Source organism: Macaca fascicularis, chromosome 1 (genome assembly GCF_037993035.2).
Source record: "Macaca fascicularis isolate 582-1 chromosome 1, T2T-MFA8v1.1".
Lineage (NCBI taxonomy): Eukaryota > Metazoa > Chordata > Mammalia > Primates > Cercopithecidae > Macaca > Macaca fascicularis.
Genome location: NC_088375.1, coordinates 187250422 through 187267564, shown reverse-complemented (window position 1 = coordinate 187267564; position 17143 = coordinate 187250422).

Below are 17143 nucleotides of genomic sequence, written 5' to 3'. Positions count from 1 at the left end.
TAATACTCATCTCACAGGGTTGTGTGCAGGTAAATGAAGGGGGTTTGTAAATTGGAAAGGGCATATCACACATAAAACGAATCATTTATTGAGAGAAAGGAACTGAAGCCCTTTAAGCATCCCTTCTGGGCATGGCAGCTGCCAGCCACTTCACTGAATGATCACAGCAGCCTCACTTGCTAAGAATTGTTACCTTCCCTTTCCAGAGGAGGAGACTGAGGGTCAGAGCAGCGAGGGGCTGGCTCCAAGGCACACAGGAAGAGGCTGAGGGCAGCCCTAGGCAGGTAACCAGGTGGAGATAGAGTTGGAGGAGAAGTTGGTCCACTGCCCGCTGACTGGGCCACCCTGGCACCTCCCGCGAGGGGAGCTGGGCTTTCTCCTCCACCTTGCTCTATGGGCCTCCTCCTGTAGGCCTGAGGCCTTTGCCCTCCACACTGGGATGGAATGGGGTGTGGTGCAGGACTCCTTGTAGGAGGGGCAGTGGCTGGCTGTTGGGGGAAGGCCTCAGGAAGCCCCCTGTTTTGAGCATGCTCCTCTGTTCAAAATCCCACAGGTATGGTCCCTGAGTGTCAGCTTGCTTCGTGTCCACTCTGTCTTTATCTCTACTGCTCTGTGTCCACTCTGTCTTTATCTCTAGGAAATAAATGCTTTTTGAGGAGTCTTGTTGTATCTCCTCAGTGTCTCTCAAATCCACTCGTTTCTTGCCGCCCTCCTGGCACTGCCCTGGGCCAAGCTTCTGGTCCTGCTTCGGACACCGTAGGGATCTTTCTGAAATGCTGACCCACGCTGCTGCCCTCCACTGCTCCCAAGGGCATCTGGCTTCCTTAGCATGCCCCAGCAGGCCCTCCCTGCCTGGACTTTAGAGCCTCCTCCAGCTCCTCAGCTTCATCTTTATCACACCCCATCCCTGACCTTGACAGACTAGGTGACTAGCCTTTCCCGGAGTTCATCTCTCTGGACACTTGCTCATGCTGTTCCCTCTGCTTAAAATGCTCTTCCCACATGGAGCCACCTTGGGAGTCCTGCTCTATCTCCAAGACTCAGCACAATGACTGCGCATTCCAGGAAGCCTTCTTGCCATGTGCTCCTCTGCTTCCAAGTTGTGTATGCTTGCTTTCTTCTCTGAGCCTCAGTTTCCCCATATGTAACACGAGGGAGTTGGGGGCTGATCTCTGGGCTGCACGATCTCATGAATTTATGGGGTTAGGTGCTAGTTTCCTCTTGAAGGAGAAACAGATAGTTTGAGTGTGTCCGCATGTTAGACGATAACCATATTGTATGTGCCTGCCACATGGAACACACCAAATTGGTGCTTTATATGCATTAGATACATGCATTATTTGGGGTTATGCTGCAGTAAACGGAGAAGCTGGGATCAGAAGCCGAGTCTTTCTGATTCCTGAGCCTGTGCATAGGTGCGTGAGCATATGCATATGTGCTTGTCTGTGTGTGTACATGTAAACTAATGGCACTCAGAGTTGGTGGCACTTTAACCTGCTCAAAACCCTCTCACCTCCAGGAACCCTTTGAGGTTGGTCGAGAAGGGATATATAGATATAGAGAGGTTGGGCTGTTGCCTTAGTTACACAGGTGCTGGGAAGATAAGGGGGGTGTGGAGCCGGAGGAGACACTCCTCTGGCCCAGAGAACCAAGTGAGATCCTCTCCATGCAGGACTCTTTGCTCTTCAACCTCAGCCTAACTTTGCCAGCTTTGTTTCCCAAATAACCCTCTTTACTGCATCGTAACTTTCTGTATATAGGTCCTACTTTGGAGCCTTTGCTTAAACTGGTCCCTGCATCTGGAATGCTCTTTTCCAAAGCCTGCCTGTGGACGTCTTATTCTTCCTTCAAGACCCAGCCCAGATCCCCCTCTTCACAGAAGCCCACAGAACCGTCTCTTTCTTTCCCTGTTTCATGCTCTGCATACACTTCTCTCACCCAGCTTAGAGTGTCAGCTTGGAGCATCCTTGTTTCAAGACTATGAGCTCTGAGGTCAGAGGCTGAGTTTAACTCTTGGCCTACAGAGAACTTGTGTGGAATGGTATGTTGGATATGCTTGTGAATGCCTGGCCAGGCAGGATGTGTTTTGAGGCCCACTGCAAATGGATACAAGTCCTCACACTCGTTGAAAACGCTTGATATATGGCAGCTAATAATATTGTCATTATTTATTACTGTGCTTTTGCTTTGGGCCAGGTTTGATGTTGCAATCTGTATTTCATTTTATTCTTATAATAACTTACAATCCCATTTTACCAGTGAAGAAACTGAGGCTAACTGATACTAAGTAACTTACCCAAGACTGTAGAATTAATCAGTAGAGCCAGGACTAAAATTCAGTTCTGTCTGAATTTTAAAAGGAGTCTGAGCAGGGCATGGTGGCTTATGCCTGTAATCCCAGCACTTTGGGAGGCTGAGGTGGGTGGATCATGAGGTCAGGAGATCAAGACCATCCTAGCCAACATGGCGAAACCCCGTCTCTAGTAAAACACAAAAAATTAGCCAGGCATGGTGGTGCGCGCCTGTAGTCCTAGCTACTAAGGAGGCTGAGGCAGGGAAATCGCTTGAACCCAGGAGGCGGAGGTTGCAGTGAGCCAAGATCGCACCACTGCACTCCAGCCTGGCGACAGAATGAGACTCCGTCTCAAAAAAAAAAAAGTCTGTCCTTTTTGCACACATCGCATGAATCTGATTGCAAGCGCCTTGTGCTCTGTGTGTCTGTCAAACAGGGCTGCTGTATTGATTAACATGCAAATGATTTTTTGAGAGAGGACTTAAGTGTAGTTCAGTCTCAGCCAGCCACAACTGAGATTTGCAACCCAAGCCCTAGTCCTCACCAACCATTCTGCTATCGGGTTTTCATCTCTAGAGTGATTGACGGGTATTTTTTTCCCTCCCTGACCCAGAACGCCAGGCCTCCAATACTACTGAAATGTTTGCACAATCTTGAAGCATTTATTTAAAAGTTGCTTTTCCCCGAAGGGCCTGGCCTCAACCAGATCCTGAGCCAGATCCAAAAAAACAAACAAATCCTATCTTTACAAGCTCCTCAGCTGGGCTGCATGGGGCGGTGGGGGTGGGGGTCCCCTGGGTCCTACCTTTCCTTGGCTGGCTGACAGGCCCGCCCCAGGGCGAGGAGACTGCTTGCCTGTTTACAGCCCTTTCCAATTCACAGGCCAAACAGGAAAGGGGGGAGGGGTTAGAGAAGGGGGCGAATGTCAGAAATCACAAATCATACAGTTGCTCCTCAAAGCAATAGGCCGTGGAGATGTTAATGAGGATGTGGCTGGGTTGGGCTTCTTGAATGCTTGTCAGGGATAGAGTGAGACTCTGGCTACCACGTTGCAGGTCCCAGCATCAATAACTAAGCTCCCCATAACCTGCATAGCATTATGGATCCGAGGGGCAGTGATCTCTCAGATGGGTGTCAGAGGACCTGAGTGCCACGCCTGGCTGGATCTGCGTTGCCACCCAGGCCCAAGCTGGTGTACATTGGGGTTGCCATCACAATTGCTTGGAAAAGTCCCTTCTCCTTTCTGGCCTCAACCATCATGGACCCATGAGGGGCTGATCTCTAGCTCTGGCATTCTCTCTCTCTGAATCATGGCCATCCAGACTTTTGGGCAAAGCAATGGGGAAATGAGGGAACCCCCATTCATGGAGGGTATTTTGTGTACCTGCTACAGTTTTTGGTACTGTCTGGAGGTTGTCTTGTTTACTTGGCACAGCCGTCCTGAATGGTCCTTGCTGTGATTCCTTCCTACATGTGAGGAATCCAGGGCCAGCACTGGAACTCACAGTCCACCTGGCCCCCTCCTCCCTGTCTCCTGGTATGCCTGGCAAAGCACTGACACCAGGTTGGACAGATGGCCTGATTTAGAACAAAGTCTAGAGTGTGCAGAGTGTGGTGTGGCCTGCCTTGTGTGCTCAGGAGTGGGACCGAGGTGAGGCAAGGGCTCTGCAGAAGTGGAGACCGAGGCCTAGAGAATGACTATCTCTCACCCAGCTTCTCACAGTCACTGAGAAGGCTTCTGGTCATAGATGGGCACACTGAGGCCTGTGACTGGGCGAGCTCAAGCTATGTCCCTGAGGTGCTGCCTAAGAAATTGGGCTCAAACACTTTGATTGCTTTTTTCCAAAGACCCCTAATGTACATACAGCTCCACTGCAGGGTTCCCACTGGGCATTAGCCATTCCTGCCATTGGATCTCTGCTGCAAGACACCAAACTCATTAATGGCCTCTGTGCTCACATCCTTGTCCCAGTCAGTGCCAAGACCACTTAAGCTGCGTGTTAGTCCTTACACGGACTAGGTAGTGCCACACCTCTGCCTCTACCTTCTAGAATGCTTCCTGGAATACTTGCCTCAAATACTTCCTGTGTCACCTTAGGCAAGTAACTTAGCTTCTTCAAGCCCCAGTATCCTCCTCTATAAAAGAGGGACCTTATACAATAGTAGATGTGCAAGTACTTTGTGACCACAAGGCCCAAGCTGGTGTACCTTGGGATTACTATCACTGTTGCTGTTTTCAGTGGGCTGTTGTCAGTCTGGCCAGGAGCTTCTGTTGAGTGACCCATTGATTGACTGGCTTCTTTTCTTTGCCCCAACCGGACCCCTCTGTGAGCTGCTTGTGCTGAGCTTGGGCTGGGAAGATGCTCTCAAACACTTGTTGTGGGCCAGGCTGGGAAGTCTAGGAAGAAGCAAATCAAAGAAATATTTTGCTGGGAATATACGCTAAGGAATATAAATCATTGTTATAAAGATACATGCACGCATATGTTCATTGTAGCACTATTCACAATAGCAAAGATATGGAATCAACCCAAATGCCCATCAATAATAGACTGGATAAAGAAAATGTGGTACATATGCATCATGGAATACTATGCAACCGTAAAAAGGAATGACATTATGTCCCTTGCAGGGACATGGATGGAGCTGGAAGCCATTATCCTCAGCAAACTAATACAGGAACAGAAAACCAAACACCACATGTTCTTTCTTGTAAGTGGGAGCTGAACAATGAGAACACATAGACACAGGGTGGGGAAGAACACACACTGGGACCTGTAGTGGAGAGCATCAGGATAAATAGCTAATGGATGCTGGGCTTAATACTTAGGTGATGGGTTGATGGGTGCAGCAAACCACCATGTTTACTTGTGTAACAAACCTGCACATCCCACACGGGTATCCCGGAACTTACATTTAAAAAAAAGAAAAAAGAAATATTTCGCTATTGTTTCCTTACACCCAGTTCCCAATCCATTGCATGTGTGCAATTGGGGGCAGCCTGGAGGAGTGGAAAAAACTGGCTGAGCTCTACCTCCCCATTGCTGGGAGCCCTGACAAGGCTGGGACCATGTCTGACTTTTCCCTGCATCTCTAGAGCCCAGAATAGAGCCTGGGACTGAACAGGCACTCATTAAGTATGTGTTTATATATGAAATAATTTTGGGAAACTTATCTCAGGTCTCTGAGCCTCAGCTTCCTCATCTGTAAAATGGGGATGATAATACAGCTTAACTCATAAGTTCATTGTGAGGATTAAAAGTAACAATCTATGCAAGGCACTTAGAATAGTGCCTGGCATGTAATGATAATGCTTTCATGTGCTCAGAGAAACAAAGGCTCAGAGAAGGTAATTGCTTTGTTCAACGTAAAGTGGGAGAGCTGGGAATGGAATTTAGGTTTGTCTAACTCCAGAATCTCAGATGTTGACCACTATTGTCTATTACCTGAGGTAGAGACGGCTGGTTGACCCACAGCATCCACTTCCTCCCTATTTCAGAGTAATAGAACTGTCAAGTTTTATTTAAGCACCTGGCCATCTAGAATAAAGACCATGTTTTGCAGCCTCCCTTTCAGCTAGATGTTGAGTTCTGGCTGGTAACAGAAGTTAGGTGTGAAACTCCGGGAAGTCTCCTTGAATGGAGTAGACATGAGTTCCCCTACGAGTCTCACTCTGTCGCCCAGGCTGGAGTGCAGTATCATGATCTTGGCTCACTGCAACCTATGCCTCCCAGGTTCAAGTGATTCTCCTGCCTTAGCCTCCCCAGTAGCTGATGGTTGAGATTGTGACCTAATAGCTGTAGCACCAGCCAGCAGACACCTTAGATCATGAAGTGACAGCAAGATAATGAAGCCACACATGGTGCAGCAACCAGGCAGCAGGAACCTGCATCCCTGACAATGTAGCATCCATCATATCAGCCTGTTTTGAAGTCAGAAAAAAACTGTTATTTTGGATATGAATGTAATCCTAAGTAATTCACTGTTGTTTCTCAGTGGTAGACTTTCAATAACTAAATATGCCCTACCATAGTATCGCTCAGACTGCAATGTGATGAAAATTATTTGTCATCTCTGTTGTGAGAGCGAGCTCTGTGATGGCAGGGACTCTGATTTTTCTCTGCTGAGTCTCCACTGACTAGTCCTGTGCCAGGCACCCAGCAGGTTAGTGGCTCTGTATTGTGCCAGCTGAGCTGAGCTGGAGCCCTGTTTCCCAGAAATCCTTCTCCTGCATAGTTCCAGGTTAGCAGGGGCTGCAGGAGATATTTTGCCTGAGATTCAGAAGGTGGCAGTGAAGTAGCAGCCATATTCTTTCTGGGCTGGGAAGGTTAGTGTGGGGACCTGAGTTCTTGCTCTTGATTGCTTCTCTCCTGGCTTGCCTGGTTGGCCTGGGGCAGCAGCCAGGGTTCTATGGCTCCTCCAGCTCTTACCCCATCTGCCTGTTCAGCTTCCCTGAATCTTGGGCTGGGAGCATGTGCAGCTCCATGATGAAGGGTTCCAGCTTCTCCAAGAGGCCACCCGTCATTGAAGTTAGAGGCTTAGGGTGGTGGGAATCCTCGTGGGTCCCAGTTTGTCCTTGCTTCTCCTACTTCATATCATCTTCCCTTCTGCACTGCCAGCCCTGTGGCCCTCATATGGAAGCATATGGACTATCTAACCAGCTCCCACACTTGCATAAGATCAATCGCTATAATTAATAAATATATTTTTTCTCTTTTTTTTCCTTTTTTAATGATACAGTGTCTCGCTTTCACCCAGGCTGGAGTGCAGCGGCACATTCATGGATCACTGCAGTCTCAACCTCCCGGTCATAAGCCATTCTCCTGCCTCAGCCTCCTGAGTAACTGGAGCTACAGGTGAGTGGCACCACATCCCTCTAATTTTTTGATTTTTTGTTGAGATTGGGGTCTTGCTTTTGCCCAGGCTGGTCTCAAACTCCTGGCCTCAAGCAACCCTCCTGCCTTGGTCTCTCAAGGGGCTGGTATTACAGGTGTGAGCCACTGTAAATTTATTATTCCATGTATCTTCTGGTGGTTCTTTCTCTGATTGATACATAGGTATTCAATAAGCACTTATTAAGTGAGTTAAGGAATGATTTATATGATTGGCCCCCCTGGTACGTGGTACCTACTAATGAATGTCTATCTCTATCTGCTTGGAGGCTGATGCAGGTGGGAGAAGGACTTGGGCTCAAACTCTAAGACCATATGTTTCCCAGCCCTTTTGGCACAGCATGTCTGTCTGTGTCCAAGTAGAGTTAGAAGGGGCCTGTGAGCCAGAGGGTGCTAAGAGAGAATAAAAGGAGGGGACTTAGTGTGATATTTCGGTTGGCCTGGATGCAGGTCTCAGTCACTCTGACAATGCCCATCTGATATGGTTTGGCTGGGTCCTCACCCAAATCTCATCTTGAATTGTAGCTCCCATAGTTCCCTCATGTTTCAGGAGGGACCCAGTGGGAGATAATTGAATCATGGGAGTGATTTCCCCCATTCTATTCTCATGCTAGTGGATTAGTCTCATGAGATCTGATGGTTTTATAAGGGGAAACCCCTTTTGCTTGGCTCTCATTTTTCTCTTGTCTGCCACCGTGTGAGACAGGCCTTTCACCTTCCACCATGATTGTGAGGTCTCCCAGCCACGTGGAACTTTGAGTCCATTAAACTGCTCTCGTTTGTAAATTGCCCAGTCTTGGGTCTGTCTTCATCAGCAGCATGAAAACAGACTAATACAGTATATTGGTACCAGAAGTGGGGTGCTGCTGAAAAGATACCTGAAAATGTGGAAGCAACTTTGGAACTGGGTAACAGGCAGAGGTTGGAACAGTGGAGGGCTCAGAAGAAAACAGGAAAATGTGGGACAGTTTGGAACTTCGTAGAGACTTGATGAATGGCTTTGACCAAAATACTGACAATGATACGGACCGTGAAATCCAGGCTGAGTGGTCTCAGATAGAGATGAGGGACTTGTTGGAAACTGGAGCAAAGGTGACTCTTGTTACGTTTTCTCAGAGAAACTGGCAGCATTTTGCCCCTGCCCTAGAGATTTGTGAAACTTTGAACTTGAGAGAGATGATTTAGAGTATCTGGTGGAAGAAATTTCTTCACAGAAAAGCATTCAAGAGGTGACTTGGGTACTATTAAAACCATTCAGTTTTAAAAGGAAAACAGCATAAAAGTTTGGAAAATTTGCAGCCTGATAATGCGATAGGAAAGAAAATCCCATTTTCTGAGGAGAAATTCAAGCCAGCTGCAGAAATTTGCATAAGTAATTAGGAGCCACCAAGACAATGGGGAAAATGTCTCCAGGGCATGTCAGAGACCTTTGTGGCAGCCCCTCCCATCACAAGCCGAGAGCCCTAGGAAGATTCCTGGGCCTGGCCCAGGGTCCCTCTGCTGTGTGCAGTCTGGGGACTTGGTGCCCTGCATCCCAGCCACTATAGCTGTGATTAAAAGGTGCCAAGCTATAGCTCGGTCCATGGCTTCAGAGTTGCAAGCCCCAAGCCTTGGTAGCTTCCATGTGGTGTTGAGCCTGTGGGTGCACAGAAGTCATGAATTGAGGTTTGGGAACCTCTGCCTAGATGTCAGAGGATATATGGAAACACCTGGATGTTCAGGTAGAAGTTTGCTGCAGGGGCGGGGCACTCATGAAGAACCTCTGCTAGGGCAGTGTGGAAGGGAAATGTGGGGTGGCGGCCCTCATACAGAGTCCCCACTGGTGTGCTGTCTAGTGGAGCTGTGAGAAGAGGGCCACCATCCTCCAGACCCCAGAATGGTAGATCCACCAACAGCTTGTACCGTGCACCTGGAAAAGCCGCAGACACTCAACGCCAGCCAGTGAAAGTAGCTGGGAGAGAGGCTGTACCCTGCAAAGCCACAGGGGCAGAGTTGTCCAATACCATGGGAACGTACTTCTTGCATCAGCGTGACCTGGATGTGAGACATGGAGTCAAAGGAGATCATTTTGAATCTTTAAGATTTGACTGCCCCACTGGATTTTGGACTTGCATGGGGCCTTTAGCCCCTTTGTTTTGGCCAATTTCTCCTATTTGGAATAGCTGTATTTATCCAATGCCTGTACCCCCATTGTATCTAGGTAGTAACTACCTTGCTTTTGGTATTACAGGCTCATAGGCAGGAGGGACTTGCCTTGTCTCGGATGAGACTTTGGACCGTGGACTTTTGAGTTAATGCTGAAATGACTTAAGACTTTGGGGGACTGTTGGGAAGGCATGATTGGTTTTGAAATGTGAGGACATGAGATTTGTTGGAGGGCAAGGGCAGAATGGTATGGTTTAGCTGTGTCCCCACCCAAATCTTATCTTGAACTGTATCTTCCATAATTCCCTCATGTTGTGGGAGGGACCCAGTGGGAGATAATTGCATCATGAAGGCGGTTTCCCTCATACTGTTCTTGTGATAGTGAATAAGTCTCAAGAGATCTGATGGTTTTATAAGGGGAAACCCTTTTTGCTTCGCTGTCATTCTTCTCTTGTCTGCCACCATGTGAAACGTACTTTCACCTTCCACCATGATTGTGAGGCTTCCCCAGCTATGTGGAACTGTGAGTCTGTTAAACTTCTTTCTTTTGTAAATTGCTCAGTCTTGGTTATGTCTTTATCAGCAGCATGAAAACGGACTAATATACCATCTCTGCCCCAGAATGGGCATCCTGAAGTCTGGGGGACCATCAGTTTGTCTAACCAGCCTTTGCAGAATGGACAAGAAGAAATACCTGAGGCTAATGCCTCTGACTCTCAATCTCATCCTCACTTAAAGGACTCAAGAGATGTGGATGGCTCCTTGTCATGCCCCAGGAACCCTCTGCCAGCTCTCCATCAGCCTTGTGATAAAAGTCAAGACCCTTAAATCTGTGTACAAGATTCTCTCTGACTTTGTCCTTGAACCCCAGCCAGCACAATAATGTCCCACATCATTTGGCCTTAACCTCAGTGAAATTGAATGAATCAGATGTGCAGGTCTATGCACTATAAGTTTTTGTTTGTTTGTTTGTTTTGAGACGGAGTCTCGCTCTGTCACCCAGCCTGGAAAGCAGTGGTGCAATCTTGGCTCATTGCATCCTCTGCCTTTTGGGCTCAAGTGATTCTCCTGCCTCAGCCTCCTGAGTAGCTGGGATTAGGTGCCTGCCACCACGCCCAGCTAATTTTTATATTTTTAGTAGAGACGGAGTTTCTCCATGTTGGCTAGTCTGGTCTCAAACTCCCGACCTCAGGTGATTCACCCGACTTTGCCTCTCAAAGTTCTGGGATTACAGGCATGAGCCACTGTGTCCAGCCTATGCACCTATAAGTTTTTATCTTCAGTTATTCTGTGCGATCAAGAGCCTCAGTTTTTAAGACTTTTTTTCCCAGATCAGGAGACTCTTCTTGGAGGTGGAAGAGTAAAGTCCAAAGTTTTTTTCCCTTAAGAAGCTGTTTGTCTATCTATTCACCCATCTATCTGTTGATCCACCCATCCATCCAATCGCTTATCTATCTTTCTACTGCCCTCTGGCTCTACTCTGGGCCAGGCCCTGTGATCATGCTGAGAATCTTGGAGATGAATAAATATACCCTCTGATCTCCAGCAGCTCACAGTGGGATAGACAAAGATGATGCAACTAGACAACAAAAAATATAAAAACGTAAGTGCCATCTTGAGAAAAGTCAAAAGCCATGGAAGCATAGAGGATGTCCCATCCCAGCCATGGGGGTCAGGGGAGGCTTCCTAGCAGAGGAGACATTTGAGCTGGCTTTGAAGTACAAGAAGGCATTAGCTAGACAGGGAAAGCATGAAAGAGTCATGCAGAGAGTACAGCATATGCAAAGGCCCAGAAAGGGTCAGAGAGCATGTTATACTGGTTGCAAACTATGTGCAGTGGAGATGGTTGAGGGGTGAGAGAGAGGTCACAGCTAGAGCCTAGTCCAGATTTCTTGCCCCGTGAATCTGGTCCAGGTTCTTCTGGAAGTGGGCAGGGAGGAGGTGCCGATGGAGGCCCCGCAGAGCCAGTGTGGCCTGTATTTAGCAATTGGTGCTAGGTTCGAGTGAGTACGCACTAGGCCTGGGGGATCCTTGGGCAAGAGGAGTTATGTGGCTCAGTTTCAGGCCATCTCCTCAAGCAGATGTGCATGAGCAAATGAGGCACAAACTGCAGTTGGGCAGATGGGGTCAATTCTTGGCTCTGTATAGACAGATAACTTTGCACAAATCACTTTTAGAGCCTCAGTTTCCCATGGCTCAGTTGGGAGTATATCATTTATCCTAGAAGGCTGGTGATAACATTACTTTTCTCCCTTCCCTTTTCCTTACAAGGTGGATCCAAATGGTCACTCTAGGTGAGGCCCAGGGAGATCCCCTTGGTACCCAAACTTGCTTTCCCCAGTTCATTTTGGTCAGAGTGTCCAAAATATGGTTCTGAATGCATCACCCACTGCTTGCGGAAAAAAGCACACAATTCTTAGTAAGGCATTCAAGAAATCTGAAACTTTTTAATATAATCTCTACCTTCTATTCATCCATCCACCCATCTGGCTGGCTGTCCTTTCATCTCTGTGTTCACCCCCTTATTCACTCAACAAACACTCATTTCTTGTCTCATCCCTCCTCCTCCTTTTCTTTCTTCTTATGCTCAGTCTTTCCAAATGGCCAGCTTCCTTGACCTCATGTTTGTGTGAACAGGCTCTTCCTTCTGTTCAGTGGATGCGGTGGGATGCTTCCCTTCTTTTCCTATCACTCACCTACTTTTTCTTCAAGGCCAAACTCAAAGGTCCCTTCCTCCATGAAGCCTCTTGCCTTATCAGCTATCCTCCTTCTAGTCTTCCACTCCTAACGTCTTATCTTTTTATGGGACATGTATTCCATAGCATTGTTTTTTTGTCTGTCTGTTACCCACTGACCTTCCACCCTACTCCAGCAGGGTGGCCTCTTTGTACATTTGTTTAGGCTGTACACTGCACAGGAACACCCAGCTGAGGAATGTGCCCTAATGTGAGGGCTGTACCTCTCTGGAGGGAAGAGTCCTTTTTTTCTAATTCATACAAAGGTACCTGTTCTCCAAGTGATGAGCTCAAGTGGCTGAGTTCACCCATATGGGGCACCTTTTTCTGTTTCCTACACAGGGGCTCTTTGAGTTAGTGGTGACCTTCCCTTGATTCTAAGTTACTGTAGGCCAGGAACACGTTGGCTTCATCCCTGTTCCCCCAGCTCCTAGAATAGCAGTGCTAGGCCCCAGAGACCTCCATAAGTGTTCTTGGAGTTGAAAGGAGAAGGCTATCAGTAGTGAATCTCTGTTCACTTGGCCGTGGAAGGGCAGGACTCATGCCTATCTTGTAGGGAGACAAGGCTTCCGAGTTGATGCAGTGGTGATGGCAGGTTTGTTTGGAAATTCTCCAGTAAGTGGTGTTCTGGGCCTGTCTCCCAGGGACCTCGAGAGCTTGCTGGAAGACCTGCAGACCAGGGCTCCTCCAAATATTGTTTTAAACTGATTGATGCAGTGCCAGGCAGGGAAAGGACAGGCATTTTTCATACATGAAAAACAATACATTCTGGGGCCAAGATGAAATTATTTTACATTTATACGATAACAGGCAGGGAGACAAAGACGATGTTTGAGGACGTTTAAACCCTCAAAATCATTAGTCACTGTCCCAGCAGGCTACACAAATAAATGATCAATGCACAGAAAAACAAGGCCCTCTGAGGTGTTTGCCCAAGACCACTTATGTGTCAAACAGACTTATTAGATGTGAAGGGAATGATTATTTGTACAAAGTGAAATGAACATGTGCAATAATATTGTAAAATGTTTATTAGTCTAGAGTGTGCTGAATGTTCCTAAAATATATCAGGTTCTCAGCTTGCATTTAATGTACTGTTATAAATGATATCACATCCTTCCAAGCCGATTTTCCGCTTAACGCTAAGCTTCTTTGCTGGGGAAATCGTGTTTTCAGATCCCAAGTATTAAAACATTGTGGGGTTAAACTCTCCCTTCTACTCCCTAACCCCCACCCCAATCAGTTACCTCCCTATAAAACTTGTCCTGAGTCTGGCTGGGAGGGATAGGGCAGTTGGTCAGGCCAGATGGTGGTTGGAAAAGGAAAAGGGGGTGAATGAGTTATTGTGGTGGGGACGTTAGGCTGGAAGTCCGGTGATGCAGATTTCAGGATCTGCTCACTAATCTCCTGCTGTGTGACCTTGGGGTAGTCCCTTCCCCTCTCCAGGCCTTAATAATCTCAGTCAGAAAATGGGAATAAAGAGACTCCCAGAGCTAAACGTTTACATATTCTAAATCCCAGCTTACTGAGTCATGAGTCTGAAAGATAAAAAGAGATTCTGGAAGTGAACAAATAAAGTGCTATAGAAAAATTCTTATTTTTTTCTATGATTCTGGCCAATTCTTACTTAACCTTTAAGGCCCTGACCAAATGTCCCCTCCTCTGGGAAGCCTTCTCTGACCTGCTAACCAGCTGGCAGTCTGTCATCTTTGCACTAACAGTGCGAAATGCTTGTGTCCCTTATTGCCCCACCAGCTCATGGTATCACCACATCTCTCTGTGTGAATAGGCTCTTCCTTCTGTTCAGTGGGGAAAGCTCTGCAGGAAGGAGAAAGTGGCTTCGTTCTTTGCTCTGCTTAGACCAGCAGGACTCTCCTCCCTCAGTGAGTCGTCTGCCTCCGCGAATGCAGCCGCTGAGCTGGCCAGCTTCCTGGCACCCGTGTCCAGCTGTCAGCTTGCTTTGAACTGAGGTCCCCAAAAGATCCCCGGACCTGGGCCAGGCACAGAGCTGGTACTCAGGAAATGATTAGTGGATGCTGGATGGGGAGGAGCCGAGCTAGTGTGACCTTTGGAGGTTATCCCTCACCTACTCCACATGTTAAAGATGGGAGTTGTATACCAGAGTAGGGAAGGGATTGACTTGGGGGCTACTCAGGCATCTTGGAGAAGGGTCAGAGAGTGTTTCCTATAACATGTCAACTCTCCACCCAAGAAGGAGGGGTAGAGGAGCCCAGCCAAATCCCAAGTCCTTGGCCCTGAACGGGGGTGGGAAGTATTGGTAGTGGGCAGTTCTTGGCATCAGCTGAGAGCACAGGCCTGGCTTTGGAGTTTGTGGAGGTGGTTAGGGATATGGGGGGTTTCCAGTTTCCTGGCTGAGTCACGTCCCTCTCCCTTCCCCTGCCCCCCAAGATTTGCTCAAAGGCCCCCTGGAGGGTGATCTTCTGTGAGCTCAACTGATGGTCTGGGGATCTTTTGGGGACCTCAGTTCAGAGCAAGCCGACAGCTGGACACGCGTGCCAGGAAGCTGGCCAGCTCAGCGGCTGCATTCGCGGGGGCAGACGACTTGTTGAGGGAGGAGAGTCCTGCTGGTCTAAGCAGAGCAGAGAATGAAGCCACTTTCTCCTTCCTTCGCAGCTTTCCCCAGAAATGACTGAAAGCAATCTACATGGAAATATATACTAAAATGTGGGAACATAAAGTTAGAAGTAAGCATTCAAGGCAAAGATTAAAAAGTGTAGGAAGGTAGGGTGGATTCGCACGCTGTGGAGGCAAGTCATGTGTGTCACTCCAGGCTTCCAGCAGAGGGGACCCAAGCAGGTATGTGATTTACTGTGCTCACAAGATAAACACACGACCTTTGCTTAGAAGAAGGGCTGGTCCCTTGATTTGAGGCCAGAGAAAAACTCCTGCAATTTCTCAAAAAGGGGCACACCATGTCCCCGACAGCTGCCTGTCAGCAACATAAGCTGGCTGCTTCTTCCTCTGCCTCCCCTTTCTTCTCTTTATTCTCTTGCTCCACCTTCTCTACTTCCTCCTCCTCCTCCTCCTCCTCATCCTTTTTCTTCTTTTCATAGAGTTTAGGAAAGCAGTCCTTGGAACACAGAAAGAAGTGTTCCTGTTCAAGTTGAACCCCTGGTAACTGTCAGGGTGCTTGGGGTAGGAAGATAGCCAGGCCCCAGCATGAACTTCTGGCGGCCTGGGAAAGTGTTTCTCCCCACTATAGCAGTGGGCAGTGGTGGGTTCAATGTTATCCCCCCTGAAGCGCAGTGCCGTACTGAGCATCTTATAATGAGTGCCTTCTACATGCCAGACATTTATTGGGTACATCCTATGTTAACTCGGTTGGTCCTCACAGCCTCCATTCAGGGTGGTTCTTCTTATTCTCAAGGTCACAGGCAGAATATAGAAGAGCTGGTTTTGGCACCAGGTTCTTGCACTCCCAGGCTAGCCCCTGGCAGCCCCACTGCTGTCTCACTGTATGATCCTGAGCATTTCTATGGTCCTGACTCTTGATTTTCTCATCTGTACAGTGAAGGCCATGTGTCCCTGAGAGTCCCTTTAAGTGGACAGTCTGTGGTTGCCTGAGTAGCTGAGTCCCCCTTTGCACTGGGCTCAGGTAGACATTTGGGGTGCACAGGGACTACCTCTTGTTTTACCCTAAGTAACTCCTCACCTTTGCCCCTTGGGCAGAGGCTCCTCCTGCTGGTTGCCCTTAGAACCTGTCCCTGGATTGGACCTCTCCCACAAACTCCCTTCCCGGAGAGACTGAGACTCACAGGGAACCTGCATTCCTCAAGCAGGGATGGAGCCTCAAGATTTAGCACCTGAATCAACTTCTTAGGCTGCTGTGGGTGGGATAGGCTAGGTGGTACAATGGATTAGGGATTGGGACAGAATATTCTCTTGCTTTAAACCCCACTAATTACACTACAATCCAAATTCCTTGCCACGCCCCTACATGACTGGGCTCCTACTTCCCCTCTGACCTTATTTCCTCCTACTGCCCCAGGGTACTCAGCATCCCCTCACATCAAGACAGCCTTTACAGCTTCCGTATTAGTGAAGGCTACCCAAGCTGCTGCAACTGATACCACTCCCAGATTTCTGTGGCTTAGCCCGATAGTTGGTTTCTTGCTCACATTAAGAGTCCAGTGGGCTGCTCCAGTGGCAATCATGGGAATATCACAGCCTCATGGTGCCTCTTTTCGTGATAAGCATGTTCTGGGACTTCATCAGCTTCTTGGTTCCCTGTTTCATCCCTAAGAGTCTTAGCAGAGTAGTTATCAGCACCATATTGGTGACCTGTTCGGTTTGCTGCTTTTTTTTTTTTTTTTTTTTGAGACAGGATCTCTGTTGCCCAGGCTGCAGTGTAGTGGCACGATCTTGGCTCACTGCAGCCTCAACCTCCCAGGCTCAGGATCCTTCTCCCTCCTCAGCTTCCTGGGTAACTGGGACAACAGGAGCATGCCATCATGCCTTGCTAATTTTTTGGTATTTTATGTAGACATGGTGTTTCACCATGTTGCCCAGGCTGGTCTCGAACTCCTGGGCTCAAGCAGTCCTCCCACTTCTGCCTCGCGAAGTGCTGAGATTATAGGCATGAGCCACTGCACCCAGCTACTGCTATCTCTTTTGGCTGATTGCAATTCTTTTTCATTTCTGTCCTCTCTTTGGACCACAGTTGAAAAATGAAACCAGCTGGTATCTGAAGCATCGCTGGCTTTGAGGAGAAGACATGCTCTATAGTGCTAGGCATTGATGTTATGAGAAGAGAATTCCTTTTAGATGCAAATTCTCCTGCAAACTGAGACCATCTTCCTTGACTTGCCTGTTTTGGGCATCAGCTGCCTTAAACATTCACACCATATCTGAATATCTTATTCTACAATGCAGTATTTCTTCCTCCACTTTTTTTACACTTTGACTTACTATGTGCCTACCTAACCTAAACTGTGCTGACTCTACAAAGTGTTTATGCACTCTTCTGAGAGAAGATGCTCTTCTGAGAATATTTTATTCTCTCCTTGGAATCTGTGGATTTGAAGATGGCGCCTGTCTTCTCCTCACGTGGGAATCAG